Raw genomic sequence first — 12,144 nt, 5'->3', positions numbered from 1 at the left:
CCTCTTTCGTTTAATTCCACAAAGCGCCCTAAGTTGGCCATCCGTTTCAAGCAGACCATACTCAAGTGGGATAATAAAACTGAGAGTTAGAAGTTTTACCCACTCAAGCGGAAGATTGGATGACGAACTAGGTGGAGGGGTTCCCAAAGTTCTTGATAACGCATGTTCTACTCCCATCCATCCTCTTCTAAAGGCTTCCACCACTTGGCGAGGTTCTTCAAGTTCCTCCTCATGCCAAGCTTCCTTAAGTTCACATCCTTTTTCACCAATTTCTTCTATTTCTTCCCCATCACTCTCATCATAGATAGGAGGCAAAGTAAAATCTACCTCATCATCGAATCTAGACATTTTGGGGAAGGACTTTTCAAACTCGAAAGGATCATATGTTGATTCAGAATCATCATAAATAGGAGCGCTTGTTACTTGGAATACTTCTCCCAGTTCTTCATCTTCAGTAGGCCTTGGAGGGTTCAAGTCTTCCTCAACCTTGCTTTCTAATCCACTGGGGAAAGGTTTAACAAGATCGTCAAGGGGGTTGATCAACATGGGCAAAAAATCACTAGTGATGGAACCTACTTCTTGATCAATTTCCTTCTACTCTCTGTTTACTTCTGCAACATTACTCTTTCCTTCAACATCCCCTTCAAACTTCTTGGAAGAGGGTTCTTCAATTCGGTATTCCTTTATGTGCTCAACGTATCCTAAACATCCATCCACTACTTCCTTCTGTGCACTAATCTCTATCTTCTCCTCTTGTTGTCCTTCTTGCCTCAATTCTCCTTCCTCACCATGGAGCTTCAAGTTCACATCCTCACGGATCTCCTTGATTGTCTCTCCACATTCAAAAATGGGGGTACTCAAGGTGCATGAACTTAGGTGAGATGTTAAATGATTCACGGTCTCTACCATGCTAGCTATTTTTGCTCTTAGCTCCTTAAACTTAGTTTCATCCTCCTCTTGTCGCCTTAGGATGCGAGATTCAAGGTTTCTCAGTTCTGATATGAAGGCTTCGTCGGGAGGCGGTGATGTTAGAAGAGAGAGTTCATCGGTTAAGGGTAGATTGTTGTAATTGGAAGGTGGTTCATGTTGGTGGAGTTCTTGAGGTGGTGTATGTGGAATTTGTGGTTCTTGGGAATATTGGTATTGGGATGGTGGTTGTTCTATATATGATTCGAACGGCGGTTGATATGGTATGTATGAATTATGGTCATGTAGAGTGGAATATTGGTGTGAGGCTTGTGAGTATGATGTGTAGCTATATTGAGGAATGGGGTCACATGCATATGATGATTGTGGTTGACAACAACAATAAAGGTCATCACACACATTGGACTGGTATACATTAAGATCAGAATTACACCCATAGGAGTTCGTAGGAGGTTGTTGCCATGAAGGTTGTTCATAAGCGTGAAGTTCCTCTTATCCTTGATTTCCAAATCCTTGATGCATATCCTCATTGGAACTTCCATTTCCTACAACATAGTTTGAACTACGCTCATAGCCAAAAGGATGAGAATTCATAATGAAATAGAAAATAAAGACAAAAGGCAATAAGAAATAAAGAAGATAAAATCCTAACTAGTAAAAACTGGCAAACAAACCAAAGTTCAAGCTATTCACAATATGTACAATAACCAATAACATAGCACCATTGGTTCCCCGGCAACGGCGCCATTTTGATGAACGAACTTTTGTTGATATAGAATTTCCTCAATTGAATGAATTCTCGCTGTAAAGTATAGTTCTACACCAACAAACAATCCTCCCAATCAAAAATATTGAGTTGTCAAGAAGAACAAACCCCAAATAAGAATTAACCGGAGTATTTAGACTCTGGGTCGTCTCCCTAGGACACAATGGAGTGCATGCGTATTGGTTATGATGGGGTAAAAAGGGGGTTTTGTTTATGAGATGGCAAGAAAGTAAATTGAGCGAGTAAGTAAAGAAAACAAAATAAAGAACTCTTGGCTAAGACTTAGGTACTTGGTGCACGAAATTGTGATCTCAGGCAACGGCACCAAAAACTCTGTACGCACGTCTTAATAAATCGTTTTTCATTCACAACTTCAATACAACTAACCAGCAAGTGCACTGGGTCGTCCAAGTAATAAACCTTACGTGAGTAAGGGTCGATCCCACGGAGATTGTTGGTATGAAGCAAGCTATGGTCACCTTGTAAATCTCAGTCAGGCAGATATCAAAAGGTTATGGAGTTTTCGAAAATAAATAATAAATAGACAAAAAATAAAGATAGAAATACTTATGTAATTCATTTGTGGAAATTTTAGATAAGCGTATAGAGATGCGTTCATTCCTCTGAACTTCTGTTTTCCTGCTGTCTTCATCCAATCAGTCCTACTCTTTTCCATGGCTGGCTTTATGTAAGGACATCACCATTGTCCATGGCTACTTTTCATCCTCTCTGGAAAATGGTTCGATGCGCTATCACTGCATGGCTAATCGTCTGGAGGCATCACCGTGGTCAATGGCTGCATCCTATCCTCTTGTGAAAATGGTCCAAATGCTCTGTCACAGCACGGCTAATCATCTGAGGTCCTCGATCATACTGGAATAGGATTCATCCTTCTTTTGCGTCTGTCACTACGCCCAGCACTCGCGAGTTTGAAGTTCGTCACAGTCATTCAATCCCAAAATCCTACTCGGAATACCACAGACAAGGTTTAGACTTTGCAGATTATCATGAATGCCGCCATCAATCTAGCTTATACCACGAAGATTCTGATTAAGAGATCCAAGAGATACTCATCCAATCTAAGGTAGAACAGAAGTGGTTGTCAGGAACGCATTCGTGGGGGAATGATGATGATTGTCACGTTCATCACATTCATATTGAAGTGCGAATAAATATCTTAGAAGCAGAATAAGTTGAATTGAATAGAAAAATAGTAGTACTTTGCATTAATTCATGAGGAACAGCAGAGCTCCACACCTTAATCTATGGAGTGTAGAAACTCTACCGTTAAAAATACATAAGTGAAAGGTTCAGGCATGGCCGAGAGGCCAGCCCCCATGATCTAAGAACTAGGCGTCCAAAGATGTCTAATACAATAGTAAAAAATCCTATTTATACTAAACTAGTTACTAGGGTTTACAGAAGTAAGTAATTGATTCATAAATCCACTTCCGGGGACCACTTGGTGTGTGCTTGGGCTGAGCTTGAATGTTACACGTGCAGAGGCTCTTTCTGGAGTTGAACGCCAGGTTGTAACGTGTTTCTGGCGTTCAACTCTGGTTCATGACGTGTTTCTGGTGTTTAACTCCAGACTACAGCGTAGAACTGGCGTTCAACACCCATTTGCGTCGTCTAAACTCGGCCAAGGTATGGATTATTATATATTGCTGGAAATCCCTGGATGTCTACTTTCCAACGCAATTGGAAGCGCGCCATTTTGAGTTCTGTAGCTCCGGAAAATCCACTTTGAGTGCAGGGAGGTCAGAATCCAGCAGCATCAGCAGTCCTTCTTCAACCTCTGAATCTGATTTTTGCTCAAGTCCCTCAATTTCAGCCAGAAAATACTTAAAATCACAGAAAAACACAGAAACTCATAGTAAAGTCCAGAAATGTGAATTTAACATAAAAAATAATGAAAACATCCCTAAAAGTAACTAGATCCTACTAAAAACATACTAAAAACAATGCCAAAAAGCGTATAAATTATCCGCTCATCACAACACCAAACTTAAATTGTTGCTTGTCCCCAAGCAAGTGAAAATCAAATAGGATAAAAAGAAGAGAATATACTATAAATTCCAAACTATCAATGAAACATAGCTCCAATCAGATGAGTGGGACTTGTAGCTTTTTGCCTCTTGAATAGTTTTGGCATCTCACTTTATCCATTGAGGTTCAGAATGATTGGCATCTATAGGAACTCAGAGTTTAGATAGTGTTATTGATTCTCCTAGTTCAGTATGTTGATTCTTGAACACAGCTACTTTATGAGTCTTGGTCGTGGCCCTAAGCACTTTGTTTTCCAGTATTACCACCGGATACATAAATGCCACAGACACATAATTGGGTGAACCTTTTCATATTGTGACTCAGCTTTGCTAAAGTCCCCAATTAGAGGTGTCCAGGCTTCTTAGGCACACTCTTTTTTTGCTTTGGACCTTGACTTTAACCGCTCAGTCTCAAGTTTTCACTTGACACCTTCACGCCACAAGCACATGGTTAGGGACAGCTTGATTTAGCCGCTTAGGCCAGGATTTTATTCCTTTAGGCCCTCCTATCCACTGATGCTCAAAGCCTTGTGATCCTTTTTATTTACCCTTGCCTTTTGGTTTTAAGGGTTATTGGCTTTTTGCTCTTGCCTTTTGGTTTTAAGAGCTTTTGGCTTTTTCTGCTTACTTTTTCTTTTTCTATATATATATTTTTTTTCGCTATTTTTTTTTCTGCAAGCTTTGTTCTTTGCTGCTTTTTCTTGGTTCAAGAATCATTTTTATGATTTTTCAGATTATCAAATAACATGTCTCCTTGTCATCATTCTTTCAAGAGCCAACATATTTAACATTCTTAAACAACAACTTCAAAAGACATATGCACTGTTCAAGCATTCATTCAGATAACAAAAAGTATTGTCACCACATCAATATAATTAAACTAAGTTCAAGGATAAATTCGAAACTCATGTACTTCTTATTCTTTTGAATTAAAACATTTTTCATTTAAGAGAGGTGATGGATTCATAGGACATTCATAACTTTAAGACAAAGTTACTAAATACTAATGATCATGTAATAAGACACAAACATGGATAAGCACTTAATCATAAAGAAAACGAAAAACAGAGAATTTAAGAACAAGGAATGAGTCCATCTTAGTGATGGTGGCGTTTCCTTCTTGAGGAACCAATGATGTCCTTGAGCTTTTCTATGTCTCTTCCTTGTCTTTGTTGCTCCTCCCTCATTGCTCTTTGATCTTCTCTAATTTCATGAAGGATGATGGAGTGCTCTTGATGTTCCACCCTTAATTGTCCCATGTTGGAACTTAATTCTCCTAGGGAAGTGTTGATTTGCTCCCAAAAATTCTGTGGAGGAAAGTGCATTCCTTGAGGTATCTCAGGGGTTTCTTGATGATGAGCTTCTTCATGTGCCTGTTGAGATCCATGAATGTGCTCTCTTGTTTGCTCCATCCTTTTCTTAGTGATGGGCTTGTGAGATGAATCTTTTCATCTCCCATGACTCAGAGGTGGAAGCAATTGTCTCCCCTTTCCTCTTTCTTGAGGTTTCTCTGGCCTTAGGTGCCATTAATGGTTATGAAAAAACAAAAAAGCTATGCTTTTACCCCACCAAACTTAGAATGTTGCTTGCCCTCGAGCAAAAGAAGAAAGAATAGAAGAAGGAGAAGAATAATATATGGAGGAGATGGAGGGATGTGTGTATTCGACCATATGGGTGGGATTGGGTGGGAAAGAGATGTTGAATTTTGAAGGTAGGTGGGTGTATGGATGTGAGTGGTAAATGGAAAACAGAAGGGATGACCATGAATGGAGAGAGAGATAGTGAGGTAGGTGGGGGTCCTGTGAGGTCCACAGATCCTGAGGTGTCAAGGATTTACATCCCTGCACCAATTAGGCATGTAAAATGCCTTTGCATGCAATTCTGGGGTTTAAACGCCGAATTGATGCTTGTTCTGGGCGTTCAGCGCCCAGATGCAGCATGTTTCTGGCGTTGAACGCCAGCCAAATTCTTGTTTCTGGCGTTCAGCGCCAGCTCTTCTTCACTGTGCATTTCTGGCGTCTGAACGCCAGGATACTGCTTGTTTCTGGCGTTCAACGCCAGAAACATGCTATGTTCTGGCGTTGAACGCCAGACAGATGCTCCTTATTGGCGTTTAAACGCCAGTGAGATCCTCCTCCAGGGTGTGATTTTTCTTCTGCTGTTTTTGATTCTGTTTTTAATTTTTATATTTATTTTGTGATTCCACATGATCATGAACCTAATAAAACATGAAATAACAATAAAAATAAATAAAAATTAGATAAATAAAAATTGGGTTGCCTCCTAACAAGCGCTTCTTTAATGTCAATAGCTTGACAGTGGGCTCTCATGGAGCCTCACAGATGTTCAAAGCATTGTTGAGACTCCCCAACACCAAACTTAGAGTTTGGATATGGGAGTTCAACACCAAACTTAGAGTTTAGTTGTGGCCTCCCAACACCAAACTTAGAGTTTGACTGTGGGGGCTCTGGTTGACTCTGTTTTGAGAGAAGCTTATTGTGCCTATTTTCCATGTTTACAGAAGGATGACCTTGAGTTTTAAACACAAGGGAGTCCTCATTCAATTGAAGGACTAGTTCGCCTCTGTCAACATCAATCGCAGCTCTTGCTGTGGCTAGGAGGGGTCTTCCAAGGATGATGGATTCATCCTCATCCTTCCCAGTATCTAGGACTATGAAATCAGCAGGGATGTAAAGGCCTTCAACCTTTACTAACACGTCCTCTACTTGTCCATAAGCCTATTTTCTTGAATTGTCTACCATCTCTAATGAGATTTTAGCAGCTTGCACCCCAAAGATTCCCAGTTTCTCTATTACAGAGAGGGGCATGAGGTTTATCCCTGAACCAAGGTCACACAGAGCCTTTTCAAAGATCATGGTGCCTATGTACAAGGTATTAGGAACTTTCCAGGATCCTGTTTCTTCTGAGGCAATGTCAATTAATCCAGATCACTTAGTTCATTGGTGAACAAGTGGGGTTCATCTTCCCAAGTCTCAATACCAAATAATTTGGCATTCAGCTTCATGATTGCACCAAGGTACTTGGTAACTTGCTCCTCAGTAACATCCTCATTCTGTTTAGAAGAGGAATACTCATCAGAGCTCATGAATGGCATAAGGAGGTTTAATGAAATCTCTATGGTCTCTAGTTGAGCCTCAGATTTCTTTGGTTCCTCAGAGGGAAACTCCTTATTGATCACTAGACGTCCCAGGAGGTCTTCCTCCTTGGGATTCATGTCCTCCTCCTCTTTTGTGGTTTCGGCCATGATGGTCATTTCAATGGCCTTGCACTCTCCTTTTGGATTTTCTTCTGTATTGCTTGGGAGAGTACTATGAGGAGTTTCAGTGATCTTCTTACTCAGCTGGCCCACTTGTGCTTCCAAATTTCTAATGGAAGACCTTGTTTTATTCATGAAACTCACAGTGGCCTTAGATAGATTAGAGACTAAGTTTGCTAAATTAGAAATATTTTGTTCAGAGTTCTCTGTCTGTTGCTGAGTGGATGATGGAAAAGGTTTACTATTGTTAAACCTATTTCTTCCACCATTATTAAAGCCTTTTTGAGGCTGTTGATCCTTCCATGAGAGATTTGGGTGATTTCTCCATGAGGGATTATAGGTGTTTCCATATGGTTCACCCAGGTAATTCACCTCTGCTATTGCAGGGTTTTCAGGATCATAGGCCTCTTCTTCAGAAGGCGCCTCTTGAGTACTGTTGGATGCAGCTTGCATTCCATTCAGACTCTGAGAAATTATATTGACTTGTTGAGTCAATATTTTGTTCTGAGCCAATATGGCATTCAGAGTATCAATTTCAAGAACTCCCTTCCTTGTAGGCGTCCCATTACTTACAGGATTCCTCTCAGAAGTGTACATGAACTGGTTATTAGCAACCATGTCAATGAGTTCTTGAGCTTCTGCAGGCGTTTTCTTTAGGTGAATGGATCCACCTGCAGAAGTATCCAATGACATCTTAGCTAATTGAAACAGACCATCATAGAATATATCCAGGATGGTCCATTCTGAAAGCATGTCAGAAGGACACTTTTTGGTCAGTTGCTTGTATCTCTCCCAAGCTTCATAGAGGGATTCACCTTCTTTCTGTTTGAAGGTTTGAACATCCACTCTAAGCTTGCTCAAATTTTGAGGAGGAAAGAACTTGGCTAAGAAAGCCTGACCAACTTATCCCAAGAGTTCAGGCTATCTTTGGATTGAGTGTCCAACCACACTCTAGCTCTGTCTCTTACAGCAAAAGGGAAAAGCATGAGCCTGTAGACTTCAGGATCTACTCCATTATTCTTAACAGTATCATAGATCTACAAAAATTCAGTTTAGAACTGAAAAGGATCTTCAGATGGAAGTCCATGGAACTTGCAGTTCTGCTGCATCATAGAAACTAATTGAGCTTTCAGCTCAAAATTGTTTGCTCCAATGGTAGGGATGGAGATGCTTCTTCCATGTAAATTGGAATTAGGTGCAGTAAAGTCACCAAGCATCCTCCTTGCATTATTATTATTTTCGGCTGCCATCTCCTCTTCCTGTTCGAGAATTTCTGAAAGGTGCTTGCTAGATTGTTGTAATTTAGCTTCTTTTAGTTTCCTCTTCATAGTCCTTTCAGGTTCTGGATCTGCTTCAACAAGAATATTCTTGTCTTTGCTCCTACTCATATGAAAAAGAGGGAACAGAAAAATAATAATAATAGGGATCCTTTTTACCACAGTATAGAGGTTCCCTTATGAAAGTAGAAGAAGAAAAGAAGAGTAATGTAAAGAAGGGAAGAAGAGAAAATTCGAACACAGATGGAAGAGGGGGTTCGAATTTGGGTGAGATGAAGTGTTAGTAGATGAATAAATAAATAGAAGGAGATGAGAGAGAGAGAGAATTTTCGAAAATTATTTTTGAAAAATTAATTGATGATGTTCTTTTCGAAAATTATGTGATAAAGATAAGAAAAAGATTTTTGAAAAATATTTTTAAAATTTTTGAAAATAACTAAGAAAAATAAAAAAGATTTGATTTTTGAAAAAGATAAGATATTTTAAATTGAAAATTTGATTTGACTCATAAGAAACAATTGAATTTTAAAATGTTTTGAAAAAGTCAATGCAAATTTTCGAAATTTATTAGTGAAAAAGGGAAAGATATTTTTTTTTATTTTTGAATTTTTTAATGAAGAGAGAGAAAAACATGAAGAAGATGCAATGCATGAAAATTTTGGATCAAAATATGTGATGAATGCAAGAACGCTATGAATGTCAAGATGAACACCAAGAACACTTTGAATGTCAAGATGAACACCAAGAACATATTTTTGAAAATTTTTATATGCAAAGAAAACATGCAAGACACCAAAGTTAGAAATCTTTAATATTTAGACACTAAAGATTCAAGAATGCATATGAAAAACACCATACAACACAAAACAAGAAAACATCAAGATCAAACAAGAAGACTTACCAAGAATAACTTGAAGATCATGAAGAACACTATGAATGCATGATTTTTTCGAAAAATGCAAAATGAATATGCAATTGACACCAAACTTACAATTGACTCAAGACTCAAATAAGAAACACAAAATATTTTTGATTTTATGATTTTATGATTTTTTTGTATTTTTTTCGAAAATTATTTGAAAAAGAAAAATAAGGATTCCAAAATTTTTAATATGAATTCCAGGAATCTTGCACTCTTAGTCTAAAGCTCCAATCTGAGGGTTAGACATGGCTTAATAGCCAGCCAAGCTTTAGCATGTAACATCAGAATATACTGCTCATTACTTGTCAAATTAACTTGCCTCTATGCTGATGGTTGGAAGCCCCTATCCAAAAGAATTAGACATGGCTTTACAGCCAGCCAGGCTCCAACATTTTTCATGAAACTCTACAATTCATTATTAAAAATTCTGAAGAACATAAATTAGAATAAATTTTTTTTTTGAAAAGAATTTTAAATTTTTTTTTTTTGAAAACAAAGGAGAAATTTTTGAAAGATTTTTGAAAAATTTTTGAAAATAAAACAAAAAGAAAATTACATAATCTGAGAAACAAGATGAACCGTCAGTTGTCCAAACTCGAACAATCCCCGGCAACGGCGCCAAAAACTTGGTGCACGAAATTGTGATCTCAGGCAACGGCGCCAAAAACTCTGTACGCACGTCTTAATAAATCGTTTTTCATTCACAACTTCGATACAACTAACCAGCAAGTGCACTGGGTCGTCCAAGTAATAAACCTTACGTGAGTAAGGGTCGATCCCACGGAGATTGTCGGTATGAAGCAAGCTATGGTCACCTTGTAAATCTCAGTCAGGCGGATATCAAAAGGTTATGGAGTTTTCGAAAATAAATAATAAATAGACAGAAAATAAAGATAGAAATACTTATGTAATTCATTGGTGGGAATTTCAGACAAGCGTATAGAGATGCGTTCGTTCCTCTGAACTTCTGCTTTCCTGCTGTCTTCATCCAATCAGTCCTACTCCTTTCCATGGCTGGCTTTATGTAAGGACATCACCATTGTCCATGGCTACTTTTCATCCTCTCTGGAAAATGGTCCGATGCGTTGTCACTGCATGGCTAATCGTCTGGAGGCATCACCGTGGTCAATGGCTGCATCCTATCCTCTTGTGACAATGGTCCAAATGCTCTGTCACAGCACGGCTAATCATCTGAGGTCCTCGATCATACTGGAATAGGATTCACCCTCCTTTTGCGTCTGTCACCACGCCCAGCACTCGCGAGTTTCAAGTTCGTCACAGTCATTCAATCCCAGAATCCTACTCGGAATACCACAGATAAGGTTTAGACTTTCCAGATTCTCATGAATGCCGCCATCAATCTAGCTTATACCACAAAGATTCTGATTAAGATATCCAAGAGATACTCATCCAATCTAAGGTGGAACGGAAGTGGTTGTCAGACACGCGTTCGTGGGGGAATGATGATGATTGTCACGTTCATCACATTCATATTGAAGTGCGAATGAATATCTTAGAAGCGGAATAAGTTGAATTGAATAGAAAAACAGTAGTACTTTGCATTAATTCATGAGGAACAGCAGAGCTCCACACCTTAATCTATGGAGTGTAGAAACTCTACCGTTAAAAATACATAAGTGAAAGGTTCAGGCATGGCCGAGAGGCCAGCCCCTATGATCTAAGAACTAGGCGTCCAAAGATGTCTAATACAATAGTAAAAAGTCCTATTTATACTAAACTAGTTACTAGGGTTTACAAAAGTAAGTAATTGATGCATAAATCCACTTCTGGGGACCACTTGGTGTGTGCTTGGGCTGAGCTTGAATGTTACACGTGCAGAGGCTCTTTCTAGAGTTGAACGCCAGGTTGTAACGTGTTTCTGGCGTTCAACTCTGGTTCGTGACGTGTTTCTGGCGTTTAACTCCAGACTGCAGCGTAGAACTGGCGTTCAACGCCCATTTGCGTCGTCTAAACTCGGCCAAGGTAAGGAATATTATATATTGCTGGAAATCCCTGGATGTCTACTTTCCAACGCAATTGGAAGCGCGCCATTTTGAGTTCTGTAGCTCCGGAAAATCCACTTTGAGTGCAGGGAGGTCAGAATCCAACAGCATCAGCAGTCCTTCTTCAACCTCTGAATCTGATTTTTGCTCAAGTCCCTCAATTTCAGCCAGAAAATACTTAAAATCACAGAAAAACACACAAACTCATAGTAAAGTCCAGAAATGTGAATTTAACATAAAAAATAATGAAAACATCCCTAAAAGTAACTAGATCCTACAAAAAATATACTAAAAACAATGCCAAAAAGCGTATAAATTATCCGCTCATCAGTACTCGAGATCACCATCCCAGTTAACAAACCTATTATTGACAATTATGAGAGGCCAACCCATTAAGTCTACTTCTCGAAGCCTTAAGTACGTAATATTTACTCCTAAACCGGAAGTATGTCAAATAGGCCTAATCACATCCACCCATAAGTCCTAACCTACCTACTAATTAGCTTAGTAGTGGGTTAGCATCAATGAGCTTCAAATTGATCACACAGGGTTCTCAAATTACCAAATTCATTATGTCCAAAAACTCAAGATCACTCAAGTCCTTTGGCCTATGCCAAGAGTTGATAAAACTACTCAAGAACTAAAGAGAACATTTCATCAAACACTTGGAGTGCAATAAAAATCAACACCATAAAATGCAAGTATATCAAAATCTATCACTATTAATTGCAAGAAAAGTGAGGTCACAACTCAATTCCTCAAGTAAAGAAACATCAACATCAAATTGCATTAAATGTAAATCCAACATGAGTCATCATCACAAAAGAGAGCAAAATGAGGAATTGACATAAAAACTAAGAGGGTCAAGATGTAGAAATGAGAAATTATCAAAGAAACAAGATGAGATCTAATATTCAAACATGA

General features: G+C 38.8%; 1 non-coding gene across 1 annotated transcript; it reads left to right on the top strand.

Annotated features, from left to right (window-relative positions):
- Positions 1-7,765: 7,765 nt before the first annotated feature.
- LOC112787052 (small nucleolar RNA R71) lies at positions 7,766-7,873 on the top strand. The gene has a single exon (XR_003194489.1). It is a non-coding gene; the product is annotated as a small nucleolar RNA R71 (small nucleolar RNA).
- The last annotated feature ends 4,271 nt before the right edge of the window (positions 7,874-12,144 follow it).

Source organism: Arachis hypogaea, chromosome 20 (assembly GCF_003086295.3).
Source record: "Arachis hypogaea cultivar Tifrunner chromosome 20, arahy.Tifrunner.gnm2.J5K5, whole genome shotgun sequence".
Taxonomy (NCBI): Eukaryota; Viridiplantae; Streptophyta; class Magnoliopsida; order Fabales; family Fabaceae; genus Arachis; species Arachis hypogaea.
This window is presented reverse-complemented; position numbering and strand designations above follow the sequence as displayed.